Source organism: Schistocerca serialis, chromosome 5 (genome assembly GCF_023864345.2).
Source record: "Schistocerca serialis cubense isolate TAMUIC-IGC-003099 chromosome 5, iqSchSeri2.2, whole genome shotgun sequence".
In the NCBI taxonomy this organism is placed as follows: Eukaryota; Metazoa; Arthropoda; class Insecta; order Orthoptera; family Acrididae; genus Schistocerca; species Schistocerca serialis.
The window spans coordinates 779,600,205-779,616,411 of record NC_064642.1 but is presented as its reverse complement, the minus strand read 5'-3'; positions in this window follow the sequence as shown (position 1 = coordinate 779,616,411).

Below are 16,207 nucleotides of genomic sequence, written 5' to 3'. Positions count from 1 at the left end.
GTGCCGCATTCTGAATGGCTTCCCTATTACAACACCTGAAATGTCAGGTTTGTACCTAGTAAGGTCATCGGTCCCCAGAACTACACACTACTTAAACTGACTTACGTTAAGTGAGCCGTAGCGCGGCTGGCGCCAGTGTTCTCGCACTTACAATGGCATCGCTGCCATCCATTATAGAGTCACCATCTTTGCCTTCCGTGATTCAGGCCGGTGGCCGGGTGGTTAACAGAGAGAGGACAGCGGGTGGGGATTCTCTGGGTCGGAGGTGGCTTATCGACGTTTACCGTGAGGCCTGTGGTACGACGCCTGTACAGGGTCAGCGAGAGATCCCAGCAGTGACTTGATGGGACCTCATGATTGGTATCGCGGTGGTGCACTGTTGTGTTTTCGGGCTTTTCTGCTGCGAGGGCACGTATAGGTTCTTGTTACTGGCCATTGAAATTGAGATGTGTCTATGGCGTGACGGAGGAAATATGTGATGCTCGCCGCTGTTGCATGTGAAAACGCGTCGTCTGCCTTGTGTCTGTGCAGGAAATTATGTGAAGTAAATAGCTGATACCACGGCGACGTCTTGCTCTCACGCGTTGTTGAATATATTTCGGAATTTATGAATCTCCATCTACATCTACATGTTTACTCTGCAATTCACATTTAAGTGCTTGGCAGAGGGTTCATCGAACCAGAATCCTACTATGTCTCTACCATTCCACTCCCGAACAGCGCGCAGGAAAAACGAACACCTAAACCTTTCTGATGGAGCTCTAATTTATCTTATTTTATTTTGATGATCATTCCTACCTATGAAGGCTGGGCTCAACAAAATATTTTCGCATTCGATGAGAAAGTTGGTGACTGAAATTTCGTAAATAGATCTCGCCGCGACGAAAACCGTCTTTGCTTTAATGACTTCCATCTCAACTCGCGTTTCATATCTGCCACACTCTCTCCTCTATTACGTGATAATACAAAACGAGCTGCCTTTTTTGCACCCTTTCGATGTCCTCCGTCAATCCCACCTGGTTAGGATCCCACAACGCGCAGCAATATTCTAACAGAGGACGAACGAGTGTAGTGTAAGCTGTCTCTTTACTGGACTTGTTGCATCTTCTAAGTGTCCTGCCAATGAAACGCAACCTTTGGCTCGCCTTCCCCACAATATTATCTATGTGGTCCTTCCAACTGAAGTTGTTCGTAATTTTAACACCCAGGTAATTAGTTGAATTGACAGCCTTGAGAATTGTACTATTTATCGAGCAATCGAGTTCCAACGGATTTCTTTTGGAACTCATGTGGATCACCTCACACTTTTCGTTATTTAGCGTCAACTGTCACCTGCCACACCATACAGCAATCTTTTCTAAATCGCTTTGCAACTGATACTGGTCTTCGGATGACCAAACTAGACGGTAAATTACAGCATCATCTGCGAACAACATAAGAGAACTGCTCAGGTTGTCACCCAGGTCATTTATATAGATCAGGAACAGCAGAGGTCCCAGGACGCTTCCCTGGGGAACCCCTGATATCACTTCAGTTTTACTAGATGATTTGCCGTCTATTACTACGAACTGCGACCTTCCTGACAGGATATTACGAATCCAGTCGCACAACTGAGACGATATCCCATAGGCCCGCAGCTTGATTAGGACTCGCTTGTGAGGAACGGTGTCAAAAGCTTTCTGGAAATCTAGAAATACGGAATCAGCTTGAGATCCCTTGTTGATAGCGGCCATTACTTCGAGCGAATAAAGAGCTACCTGCGTTGCACAAGAACGATGCTTTCTGAAACCAAGCTGATTACGTATCATTATATCGTTCCCTTCGAGGTGATTCATAATGTTTGAATACAGTAATTGCTCCAAAACCCTACTGCAAACCGACGTCAATGATATAGGTGCGTAGTTCGATGGATTACTCCTACTACCCTTCTTAAACACTGGTGCGACCTGCGCAATTTTCTAATCTGTAGATACAGATCTATTGGTGAGCGAGCGGTTGTATATGATTGCTAAGTTGGGAGCTATTGTATCAGCGTAATCTGAAAGGAACCTAATCGGTATACAATCTGGACCTGAAGACCAGCCCGTATCAAGCGATTTGAGTTGCTTCGCAACCCCTAAGGTATCTACTTCTAAGAAACTCATGCTAGAAGCTGTTCGTGGTTCAAATTCTGGAATATTCCATTCGTCTTCCCTGGTGAAGGAATTTCGGAAAACTGCGTTCAATATCTCCCACGTGTAAGGCAAATGAAGCCATTTGCGCCATACTAAGGTACTGTTTTATTCTGCTTACATCTGAGTCAGTTGTATGTGTATTTATATGCCCTCCTTTAGTAGCAGAAGTTGTGGCAGTGTGTAAACAGAGAGCTATGTGGAAAGGAATGTAAAGTTAAAACCCTTCCAATAAGTGAATACCTTCGAACTCTGTATTACTAAAGGTTCCTTCCGATACCAGCACCTACCTAGGATAATAAGTGTTATTCGGAGGTTGTCGTGGTACTGTAAGTAATTATTATACACGAAATTGTTTATTCTGATTATACTAAATTGGAGATGTAAGGTCGGCTGTCTTACGCTGTAAATTACTATTGTCTCCCTGTGTGGCAGCCTAGCGCTGTCAGTGGCTTCAATCATTATTCCTGTCATATTTTGAGATTTGTATTCGCATGTTTGCTTAAGCTGAACCTGTTGAGTTGTAAGACCTATAAACAGGCAAGTCAAACTGAGTATTCTATGAGCTCAAGACGATATTCTACTATGTGGTACCTTAGTTCGTTATAGGTTAGAAGGATTTTACGTGTTATTAATATTCTGCTGTTTGCTTTGTCTAAAGAGGAGCTAGTTCTGTGAAGTAGTCGTTTATATTTTATTAGTGTGTTACGAGTTGTGCCTTTTTATGTTAATTGTTTTTAAGAAGCTACAAATGACCATGTCTATGTTTCAGGTAGCTGAAACTGACGTTCACGGGGGTCGCGTCCTGACGGGGTTGATAGTGGCCCTTTTTACTACGGCACATCCGGCTATCCTGCTTCGGTACATTTGTCTCGCTTATATCGTTACTACGTTTGTCGAGTGGAATTAGGGCCTATTGTAATCACCTTATATGTTGAAGTTAAGTGTCTCTCTTGCCAGGGCGCGAACCTTCGTGGATATAGTCGTATTTTCATCTGTAAAGATTGATAGTGTTATTCATTTGTTATCGTCACATGTTTATTTATCTTTTTATATTTAATGTCAGTAAAATGTAAGTGTTTGCGAGGTCCGAATTGGGACGTTGTATTCTCCTCTCGTTTAAACAAATTTAAGAGATTTTACTCATTTTTTAAGTAGCCTTCAGATGCGTACATTTTGCCTCCATTTTTGGTGCTTTTACGGCTTCCACGTTAATTAAAATTGCAATAAAGGTAAATTTGGCAACGGAGGGTTTCGTGTACTTATTAGTTGCTAAATGGATCCTATGTTAACTGCAGGAACCCCACCATTAAGAACAACACACACACACACACACACACACACACATGCTGGAGAATGACTCAAAAATGGTTGTAATGGTTCTGAGCTCTAAGAGACTTAACATCAGAGGTCATCTGCCTCCTAGGACTTAGAACTACTTAAACCTAGCTAACCTGAGGACATCACACACATCCATGCCCACTGCAGGATTCGAACCCGTGACCGCAGAGGTCGCGCGGTTCCGGGTTGAATCTCCTAGAACCGCTCGGCCCCAGCGGACGCCCAGGGAGGCCTCGAACCTCCGGCGGATGAAGTCGCGCAGTCCGTGACACGGCGCTACTGCGCGTGCCGTCCTGTTTTTTTTTTTTTTTTTAATATCTCGAAAAGAGCGGAGTCTACAGAAAACGTATCATAGTACACAAATAAACTGCATTACATTTTCTACAGTAAAGGGACTATTCATTTTTTGTCTAGGGGCAAGAGTTTTCGAGAAGAGAGGTAGAGACTATTGAAAATCTCGCGCGACGCGCTTATGCTGTATCCTAGGTAGTTTTTGTATGCCAATCTGAGATAGTTTACCGACATGATAGGCCACAGTGTCCACTATCAAAGTATTCGTCTCGATATACTCTACGCTGCCGCGGTAGGTAACTGAAATCGCTAAACACAGGAAGGGGTAGGACACGTAAAGCATGGTAGGACGAACAATAGCACCGACATTTTTCGTTTGAATGGTTACATTTATTTAACCACCACATAACACCATGAATAAATAAATACAATAATCAAAGTTAAGAGCAATAGGAGAAGCTAATTAGTTGCTTGGAGCAATAGTCAGATTTAACAAGTGATTCTTCGTCTACAAGTAACAAAACACTGTGCCAGAATAAATATGACCAGTAAACACTTTCTTATTAAACAGAAGCTCATCAAAGAGCATCAACAAAGATATTTTTAAGACAATTTGACAAAAGGTCAGTTAAGTCCTTCAAAGGATTTTCGAAAAGTAGTTAATTTTTTTTGAATTTAACAGCTCCTAACCACATAAGACAGCACACACCCTGATAAAATCAGCATAAAATCTACTGAAAATTTTATCAAATACAAAAACAGTAAAATAGATTATTTTGGCCACACGTGAAGCAAGTTCAATCCCAATTTAGGCTCAGGCCAGTAATTACAGTTAATTGATTTGGAAATATTGAAATTAATATAATATCAAGACAGAATCTTGAGCTTAAGCAAAACAGACTTAGCTACCCGAAATTCATAACATGGGTAATACAAGCATATGCCGAAGGACGTGCACAACTTTAATTAAAACTTCAAATAAGTCTCCATAGATCAGGACATTAAGTAATATAATCATTACGCAACTTAAAATTTATTAGCATGCAACGGAAACTAGTGTGCTACAGCAGTTACAGACACGCTTCGCACGCAGACAGTAAACGCCTAGGCGCTATGTAATAGCAGCAAGCACCTCGTGGGCAAGAGTCACTGAAAAACCGTTGGCAAATTTTAGAAGACTAAAGAAGGCTGTTAACAAATATCACTCAGGTGCAATAGGCCAAACAAAAAGACGTTACGCACATATTAATGACCAAATGGTCCCCATGAGGCCTCTTAATATGCCACCAAATTTGAAAAACTTACCTTTAACCAAATTTACAAAATTTCAATAATGCTTAGTAGTGGCGAGGGCAATGTGTCCTAAACCCTGTAGCTGAACATTTGATACAGGAGAACTTAATAAACGCCCAGAGGATAAGATCTGAAAGTAATTTAGCCAAACCACATGACAAGATACCTTGTGTGAACCAAACAGTGACGTAGGGAAAATGACAAGCTTATCTCTACGAGGCGGTGCTTGATAATTAGATTTTGCACGCAACGATTCGTCCTGTGGTATTTAGACATGTAAATCTACAATTGAATTTTAACACTTATATTAAGTACAGGAAATTTTTGTTAAAGCAAACAAAACATAAAATAAAAGATTAAGCGCAGAATCCTTAAGAATACTTAAGATCAGAATTGAATCTGCAGAATTTTTGCCACAGCTTATTGCCCAAACACTTTCCCAGAATACTACGGCAGAAGAAATCCGACCGCCATATCAGTGGGAAAATCTAACATTAAGGTTAACCACTGAATCATTCACACTGTGTATAGCCAACACAAATACACTAGAATGAATCTCTCCTTGGCATACAGAAATCGTCAATACAGCCACAATTACATACAGAGCCAAATATTTCACTGATCAGAAATATTAATGACCTATATCAACAGAGCTGTAGCTCAAACAAAGATTTCAGTAAGCCATAAAACGCAGGCAATAGAGGTGGGAACATCGTTGTGTGAGAGAAAGTGACCATAAACGCGCGATATAGCAGATATTTGATAATCCTGTAAATATCCAGTGCGGCTCTCAGCACCCAGTTCCACACAGCATGGAATATCAAAGGCGGACAAATTAGCGTGCGTGGACGGAAGGACGTCATACTCAGCTCACAGTAGTAATTCCGATTTCACCAGTTACACCAAGTCCTCACATAAACAGAGTAAATGATTAAAAACGAGCCACCGCCGGGACTCAGCTTCCAACATTATGAAAGATAGAGTTGATATTTAAATGTCTCGAGGAAAATTTAATTATCTGATCTATAAGATCACCTGAGCTGCAGGATTTCCCCATTAAGTCGATCGCTTGGGTGATATTTGTAAAGAAACTGGTTCTCTACTTCTAAAAAAAAATCTTTTAATAATAAAGCATGCCCTATACAAGGAACCTGATTACACCTCTTAGTCATGAACGAAAAAGAAAAAAAATTAGGTAATTCAGTACAATTATTATATAGATGCGATAAATCACTTTAACTGGGGCCAAATGAACAATCAAAGTCAATATAATTCTAGTAAACCTGCAAAAGAAAAACTAATTATTGTTGGGGCCTACATGGACATCGCGCGTCTACTAGACGCCCATGAAATACGTAGTTTTGTTTGAAGCTGACAGCCAATGTGAAAATAGGTGCAGTATTCATGCAGTAATGGCGGACAGCATCAGCTGGTAATATACGTAATTTTATGGTAGCTAATTTTGCTGCACAAAAAATAAAATATGTGCTCCCTCCAAAAGAATTTAGACACAAACAATAAAATAAATTTATAGTGAGCAGCAAAATGTCTGAGAAGAATTTTGAAAGAAAATTAGTAACTGAACTTTAATTTGGTGGGTTTTCAACACTGTCAACAAGGCGAAATAATGGAAAGAATATTTATTGGAACCAAACAAAATTTTTAAAATAGTTAATTTAACTGCAATTGTCTTTAATTTTGAAATGAGAGAGAGCGTATTAATTTTCTTTTAATGTCTTAACTGTTGCTGCAGACAGTGCGATGACGTCAGCGGTGGTCCGCGCGGACGATGTGTAAAGTGAATCCTGGTTCGTGGCGTGAAGATAATGGTGGATCCTCCTGTTTCATTAATATCCCAGTTACGGCGGTGGTCCACGTCTCCGTTGTAGTCGAATCAGCTGGCAGCACTGTCGCGATAACACTAGATCCAGTATGTGCGTTGTCGTTACGCGCGCGACGTTTTATTGTTAAAAGTTTATTAATCACGTGGTGCGGGTAGGTCGGAATTATGCAATGTCTTTAGTATTTATGATATATATCCGGTTAATGCCAATAGTTTGCACAGTTCTTTCACCGTGTTGTCACAGGAAAAGAATCACATGTGTTCATCACTATAACAGTCCCTTAAACATCAGTTCAATTTACGTCGTCGTCTTTAGGACAGTTTGGACGATATAAAGAAATGTTTCTTGATGAAATCACAGCACTGTTCTTTTACTTAACATTTTGGTTTGTTCCACTTTCAGTTAGTGTCTCCACACGACAATGGTGTCTTGATTTATGGCTAATTGTCAGAAATTCACACAGTTTCTAATATCGTCACCGCTAACACTCGATATACTTTTCAAGTTTTACTGTTCACTTAATAATGCACGATCTCCTGTTAACACAGCGGACGCACTGTAATTAATTGTTCCTCCCCGTATCACCGTCTTTCACGCCAAAATTTGCAACGTTTTTCACCCGCGAACCGACCACGATACCCCAACAACCCGCACGCTCTCTATCGATGGTCGTTCGCTCTCTCTCTGACGCAGTACTTCTCTTACCCTAACCAAAGGTTTACAAAGCATATGGAACCAGAACATTCATATTCGTACAATATAAAAGTATAAAACAGTAGCAAAATGAATGAATAAACAATGTGACGTATTAACAAATTAAAAATAATTGAAATAAATGATACATACGTATTATGCCAAGGTAATGCATAAAAGAAAAAAGTATTCTTAACTTTGGGGAAAGCAATGTCTTTACATATTCCAATGCCAGAGAGCCCCGGCAGTAGTGACTATTGAGATGGAGAATTTGCTGATGATACAAAGTTTGTGTTTGGTGGGCGGGGTGGGGGGATGGGGGGAGGGCATTGGACTTTGGTAGTCCGTGCACCAATGTTAGCCATAGTCCTGTGTCGGTGTATGGTCAACACTCCCGCCTACGAAGAAAGTACACCAACATTCAATTCCTTGTCGTGGCACAAATTTCAGTTTATTTACTCAGCTTCCATTATTATAAAAAAAATGGTTCAAATGGCTCTGAGCACTATGCGACTTGACTTCTGAGGTCATCAGTCGCCTAGAACTTAGAAGTAATTAAACGTAACTAACCTAAGGACATCACACACATCCATGCCCGAGGCAGGATTCGAACCTGCGGTCGTTCGGCTCCAGACTGCAGCGCCTAGAACCGCTCGGCCGCTCCGGCCGGCTCCATTATTTTCGTAGATAAGGATAACTCTTAAATTTTTCGAGGAAAAAGTGATTATTAACTATATGTGTTTCCTTTGTTGTATATTAACTTTTGTTGAGTGTAGACATAACACTGTCTTCCCAAGGAATTTTGAGATATTTACCTTGTCAGAGAGTGACACATCCAGGGGTGAATTGCTACAAACTTCAGCCTATCAGTAGCGAACGAGTCAGCGAAGAACTTGGCGGCGGAGTGTAGCTGTCAAGGTTGTCAGATAGGAAACTCTCTTCTAGCCAGCTGACGGCCAGGCTTCTTGTGGTCCGAGGTGTTACGCCACCTGGCTGCCCACGGAAACTATCAAGCCCACGCCAAGTCACCTCCAACCGTCGTAACCACAGTCGCTCCGGCCCACAAGAATGCTGTGGCAGGTTCATCTGGCTGCTGCTTGTGGCGGTGCCTCCACCCGCTGCCTTCTAAGCGTGTTGCCTCCCTGCAATATACGTGATCTATGTGGATGACTGCCTCAGCTACACTAATACAACGACATCACGGAGCGATACCAGGATAAACCCACTAGGCAAAGGTGCACATCTGAATCTGCTCTACGTTGAATTGACAATGAAGAGCTTCCCTGAACTCTAACTACCTTGCTGCGACCGGCCTCACATTTATCGGATTCCTGCAGTTCGTCACAGCCTGTCATACCCTCCAGTGCATGGGTGGTGGAGTGACTATGCTATCTTGGTAGCGCGAAAAATGCGTGCCCAGCCCTGTGTAGCGATCGCACCACTGCGCCACTACACTCACATGTGATAAACAGTTCTAAACCATCTGTTCTGGCAAGGACTTTGGGGAATTCTGTCTTTCAGCTTCAGTTATTACTCAATTTATTAGTTGCTGTGAAGTCTGGAATGGAATGTGCTGTCATCAGTGGCACTAAGGCTGGCGGAGGCTGCTATGGCAGTCTCTAGCACAGGGTGGCGACTTGTGACATGAAGGGTTGCCCTCAAGCCGATCTGTAAGCACTTCCCAGGCAGAAGATCTGCTATGAAGGAGGCGTGACCGCATTGCTTATGTGACCGTTTCACTTGTCGTCCTGAGGGTGATCTCTCTCTCTCTCTCTCTCTCTCTCAGGTCACTGTGGACATTGTCCTATGAGATGGACTGGCATGTTCAGAACTGTGACGTCTGGTGTTGTGATGAGCGCTGATCCTGACCCACTGGTTTCGTATGCCCAATCGTCCATACAATGCGTAAGTGTCAGAGCATCTCATGTCCAGAACTATAATGGCGTTGGTGCACGCTTGGACTACCTGTTAGTGGCAGTTTATGACCTAGACTCTGGTGTCAATTATACATCGGTATGGAACTGCTGTCATCATGCCAGGCAGCGAGAGTATGACTGGCACAGAGTGACAATCCTGGAACTATCTAACACAACGTGCTACAATACAATAATTAGGCAATCGACATGGACGCCATCGATACTGCCACTTGACTGCCTCCAAGCTAGGTGGTCTTAGAAGACACTTTGCTGTGCGAAACAGGTTCAGTTTAGCATGAGTACTCAGCAGCTCAATCTCTGCTTACAGTACCATTGCTACTGTGGTGGCCCCCGACAGGTTATGTTATGATGCTATGAGGGCAACAAAGAATGTTTACTGTGTACTTCTCTTACACTTTTCCACTGAGTTCGATCGCACTGTTACACATCATGGTCAGTGTCGCGCTATTGGTGACGGACTAATTGTGTCGAAATATTTTTGCCTTGTGCCTGGCTTTTGTTGACACCGCTTTTTGCCGAAGCAATGCTGGGCTGCGCAGACTTGGAAAAATGTTTAATCTCATTGTGTAACACTGACGGATCAAGAGACGCAATACATCAATGCGACTGAAGTAGTTGCTCATTATTGATATGTTTGTGTTTGAACATAATTGTCTTTTCAGTTCCTGGTTCATAATACTTTGGCACATAATGGTGACAACCGTTACAGCTGTAAGACTGACTGGCTTCCATGGCGAAACCGGAAAAAACATAAAACCGTTTTACAGTTGTGATGTGGAATATATACAATTCTGGTTTAGATTATTTGAGCCCATATGAACACACATATGATGACACCTTTGCTCGGTTAGAAGTCTGTGAAAGGTAATGGTTTCTGCAACGGAGAGCTACTGAAAGTTATTGCCTGTTTCCACACATTTAATGAATATGCCATTAATAATGATGAGAAGAGTTCAAATTAGCACTGTGGAAACACGGTGGTTAATTTTTTTCTGTCTTCCTCTTTTAGCAGTGATAGACACGTAACGTCGAATATAATTTGAATAATACTTTATATAACAAACTGAATACATTGAAACGCGTTCACATAATCGCAAATGGTTTTTTCAATTAACTAAACAATCGGAGAATACACTGGATGTGTCATAAAAATTATCTCTTTTGTACTTTCTGAATCATTTCAAATGAAATATATTCATGGTTCAATTTCTTCTTCAGGTTTTCATGCTAATAAATTTAGTATTTATTCGTTTGAATCAAATGCATAAATTTTGAATCGTCAATTTTTTTTACCGTTAGTGTTCTTTCCACGACGTTCCTGTAACAATTAGTCAAGTTATTATTTCCAGCAGACGTTTTATTTGAAGCAACTACAGAAGCATTATAGTAATTAATGAATGGTACTGAAAGTTGTCAGCGATTGTTTAATCTTACTTGTTGGATAGCATAATCCGACAAATTTATATCAAAATTAAGTTGCAATTTGATTGAAAATGTATTGCCGTTTTTTGCCGTTTTGTGTACAATTATAAAACGAGCACCACATTCCATAATAATTTCAGTAAAGCAAAATTAGTAAAAAACAGTGTTGATCACACAGACATTGATAAAAAAATATGATCGGTTTCGGCCCCTAGTAGTAGCCCATCTTCAGATCAAATACTATCCAACTGATGGTGATGACGCTTGGAACAGCTCAAGTAGCAGAACTGCTCACCGACTGGCGTCAGCACAGCAGTTCCAAGCGTCATCATTTCAGGTGGATGGTGCATTATCTGAACGTGGCCTACTACGAGAGGCTAAAACCCGATCATATTTTTATAAAAATCAGTGCGATCAAGACGGTTCCATGTTACATAGGCCGATATATAAGAGAAATTTCAATGTTTACAAGCAACAAACATGGTCACGGCAACAGGCAACACATACGATTAATTTATGTTATTGACCAAGAAAGTGAAGAACACTGTATCGTAGGTAAACATAACCTTACTATTGAACTGTGCTTACCTTAATCTCTGCATCGTCTCGTTTCATCTCCTGCCGACGGCGACACAACTAGATTGAAATCCAGATCAACATTTTTACAGGTTTTTGGAGGGATTTGTGTAGGAAGTTTTAGATGAGATCTAAAAGAGCTAATATTAATGCAGTATAGCTTTATAAACATTGAAGAAGTATACTCGGTTCATTCATCGCCGCTTGAAACAGGTCGGAACGAAGGCAATGAATTATGTACCTGGAGTTGTGCGAGGAGTGCCGCTGCTGGCGCGGTGGCGATCTGAAAGGACCCTTTGTCCGGTTCAGTGCGTGAATGGGCCGTCAAGTAAACATACTTTACACCTGCACTCGGTCGCTGGCACATGGTGTGCCCTTTCAGGCTGTGTCTGCGGCGGTCGCTGACTTCACAGCTGAACTCCGAAGCGTCGCCTTCAGCCTCACATAAAAGACTACTCCATTCAGCAACATATCGTAGACTGTCCCCCATTCACGCTTTCCACGTCCACGTAAATACTTCGTTTACCTTCCACCCCTGACCCAAGGTCAGGACTGTGGTTAGCATCAGCACTATCCCCCGAGTGTGTAATTGCTGCCCACCAGTCAACGTCGTTGTCACTCTCCTTTATTAGTTTTTCTCGCCAATCTGTCGAGAGAACGTCTGACATTCTGCGTACGTCAGAAGTGATATTCCTTCCAAGTATGACCAGTCACCGTCGGAACATACCCCACGGTGCATGTCGCACAATGCGGTTTACTTGTAACTTCAGGGGCATACTTCAACGCATGTCCTATGACGGCTCAGCACTGATCTCAAAATATTTCTTTCTATGCGTGACAATTGCCAATAACTTAACAAACTGAGTCTCTTCACCTTCCTAGGAATTCTGCTTTGGACATCGACTCTTTGAATGCTAACGATAGCCCTCCGCAGGAGTCTAGTCTCTGGTCCATACATTATAATTTTCTAAAGTGATACTGCAGTAGCTTACTCGGGTTCTACGATGTCTCCCGAAAAGTAAACTTCTACGTCCACATCAGTGTAGCACTATCGCTTGACTAACCCTCCATGGTGTGATATGAGCAGACACTTTGTAACAAGGCCAAGCTACAAAGACCGGTTTCAGGCTATCTGACCATCTTCAGATAATATATTACAGTAACTGAGTAACTGCTATATATGATCTGAAAATGGGCAGCTAGCCTGAAACCGGTCATTGAAAACAAAAAATTACGATCAGAGACTGAAATGCCGTATTTTTATTTAAAGAGCGATCGCGGCAACCCCATTAAGATAATCATGTCTAGCGACCACCTTTGATATTCTGTACGTAGGATAACGATATCACGCGTTCACCCCTTGGATATTCTGTACGGTGCGTTTCTTGATGCAACGACACATGTGTCTGGTGCCTCAGCACTGGTGTAAAAATCTCCTTGAACGTTGATAACGATAACACGCATACAATATGTTTATACACTGGTGCGCAAAACTTAAGGATGAAAGTGTCTTCCCATGACGTGTCACTACCACGAACCATAGCTCAATGAAACTTGGACCACAAATAGATAGGACTGCTACAGTTTAGTACGATAGGTAGTTGAAATACTCCAGGGGCCGAGCAGAAATAAACTTTTACTTAGACAATAAATACCCAGGAATCACCGCGATTTATGGTGGTCTCCTGGATATTACAAAAGCAGGAGATGCTTCTTAATATGATGTGTGACCACGACGGACAGCTATGCTTGCTCTGCAACGAGATCCCTTGCTGGCCACAAGGTTGTTAAGGAGTTCTTGTGGTAGGGAGTTTAGTTGTTTAGTTATTCCACTAGAACGGTTGACAGCGCTCGATGGTCATTGGTGCACATGGTCGTACTACGATACCTCTCCCAATCCGCTTGCCACACAGGTTCAGTGAATTTAAGTCTGGTGAATTGACAGGTCATTATATTCGTCTAATTTCCTCTCGCTCCAAGAATTCCTTTACATACGCTGTCCCACGCGGTCGCGCGTTGTCATTCATAAGATTGAAGTGAGGGCCGAATGCAATCCTGAAAAGAAGCATGTGGAAAAGGAGTTCAGTGTCACAATAAATGAGAGCTGGTTTCTCAGGGCGGGGCAGGATACGGTTACGATTGTGGATGGGGCAGTAATCAGTTACTCTCGGTTGCACAACAAATACGTAAACTTCATTTAAGGAAATTAAAATTTTATACCAGTCTCTTAATAAAACACAATTGACTATATGACGGCTGAAGGCCTTATCACAAACAAAAAATTCCACAATTTTAGTGCCGAAGGCCACCAACAATAGCCTCAAACAACAAACGGTTGAAGGCCTGAATTAGAAGTCAGAAGAATTCGAAATAGCACATCTTAAGATAAATACTTGGTTTTAAAATTAACTGTAACACGACTGAAGGCCTTGTTATAAAAGAAGTGAAATTATGGCGCATGTCAAGGCCACACACGACTTCAAATCACAAACGGCTGAAGACCTGAATTAGAAGTCAGGAAAACAATTCCAAATAGCACTTTTAAAATAAATCCTTTAAATCAAATTTGTTTTAAAATACTTACTGTAACACGGCTGAACGCTTTATCACCAAAGAATTGAAATTATTGCTCGGCTGAAGGCCACACCAACAATAATCAGAAATTTACAAATATACTTAAGACAACAATCACAATCTAACGAATCAGGGCAAGCGGTTCTCAGAAAGTGTTCCAAGGTTTGGCCTGGGAAGGTAACTGAAACATAAGGTAAGGTGAAACAGGCAGCCAAGTGTTGCACTCACGTAACAGGATGGCAACTTAAACTAGGGGCAGCTTAAGCACCGACGCCGGTCAGGATGGCTGACCGTTCCTATGCGCTTCAGTCTGGAACCGCGCAACCGCTAGGGTCGCAGGATAGAATTCTGCTTCGGTCATGGATGTGTGTTACGTCCTTAGGTTAGTTAGGTTTAAGTAGTTCTAAGTTCTAGAGGACTGATGACCTCAGATGTTAAGTCCCATAGTGCACAGAGCCATTTGAATTTTTAAGCCCCGACCGACCGACTAATCAACCCGCCTAACGTCCGATCACCAGTACAACGATGGAATATCTTTAGGCAAGGGCAAAGAGAAAGGCAGCACTAAGTCTTCAGAAAACACCCAATGACGAAGAAACACTAGAATCATGGTAGACCTCTCAAATAAAAATATATGCACAGTATAATATAAGAGGCTGTCGAACTACATTCCGTGTCGGACAGCAGCAACACGACAAGGAAAGGTACACTGTCGCAAAAGTACGCTAACCTCCAGGGCAGGTAACTGGGGCGTTAGCGGCCACAAGGCAGAACATACCGCTGGTTGCACTTCACTGATAAGAATAATATTAAATTCAGAGATGAATAACAAATAGAGAAGGACGAGTGCAAAGTTTCACCGACTCGAAACACTTCACTCGTTACCGCCAGGCTCAGCGGCCGTGGGAGCAAGAACCCGCCGACCAAAGGCGAGAACTCAGAATAGTTTAGGTTGCATTAGCAGTTAATTCTTCACTCAACTTAAACGTCCAGGTTTCCTGTGTGCAATGAAGTCGTCGCTCTCGCAGCTACCCCTCCTCGATCCAGCAGTGTCAGCATGCCACCAGCGGCCCCGGCTTGCCCACTCGCTGCACGGACCTGCTCGCTGCTGCGGCCCCAACCGACCTGATGTCCGTTTGCAACACCACTCCACACAACGCGACCTGAAAATACTAGCGGTCCTTCAAGATATAGTACCACAGTACTCGTATCGATAAGAGCTGCTGCTGCCACTCACAGGCAGGCAAGTCAGCAACTTAGTGACGCCAGTAAATCGAATAAGAAACGAGATGCCATAACCACAATGACAAGATGCCACGCAATAAACGGCCTGTTAACGAGCTGCGCACGGCTCAATAGAGTTGACCAGTAAATGTACCATCTTGAAATATTTGGAGGTCAATACCCACATTCAACATTATGTCTTCCGACACCATAACACATGGTACAGGAAAACGATCATCGTCGACAACTTTCCAGGGTTCGTTATGTGTTCCCACTTCTTGCGCGTGGGTGTACGTCCACAATCATTACTCGAACTGAATCTGCGCTCATCTGAGAATAGCACAAGATGCTAGCCACTGTGGAGAGTTGAGATGGCGTTCCTTGCAGACATGGGTCCCTTCTTACCTTTTGCACAAAGGAGCAGATATAGTTGACCGTGGTCAACCGTCTAATCTCCTTCGAAATTAGATGGTTCAGAACGCTCCCTATCTTTGTAAAACTGCGGTATGAACAATACCAGACTCCAGGGTTACCCTCGTCTCAGCTCGTCCGTCTTCCAGTATCTCGATGAACCCTCACCTAGTGACGTCATCCAGATCTTGTTTCCGGGCCGTGCTGTGATGAAGAAAATCACCACAGTGTTCCGTTAACAGTTCGCCAAGGGACTAGTCTCTTTTGGCGCTGTTGTCACTCCGATCTCACTCCATGTGACGTCCGGCTTTCTGTGTACAGCTGGTAGATCTCTTGACTACTTGCTCCCGCACCTTCATTCCTTTCTACAGAGTTTTTAATACGTTACTTTATCTATCTCTTTCCCTAGTTTTGCAGAGCAATGTGAGAT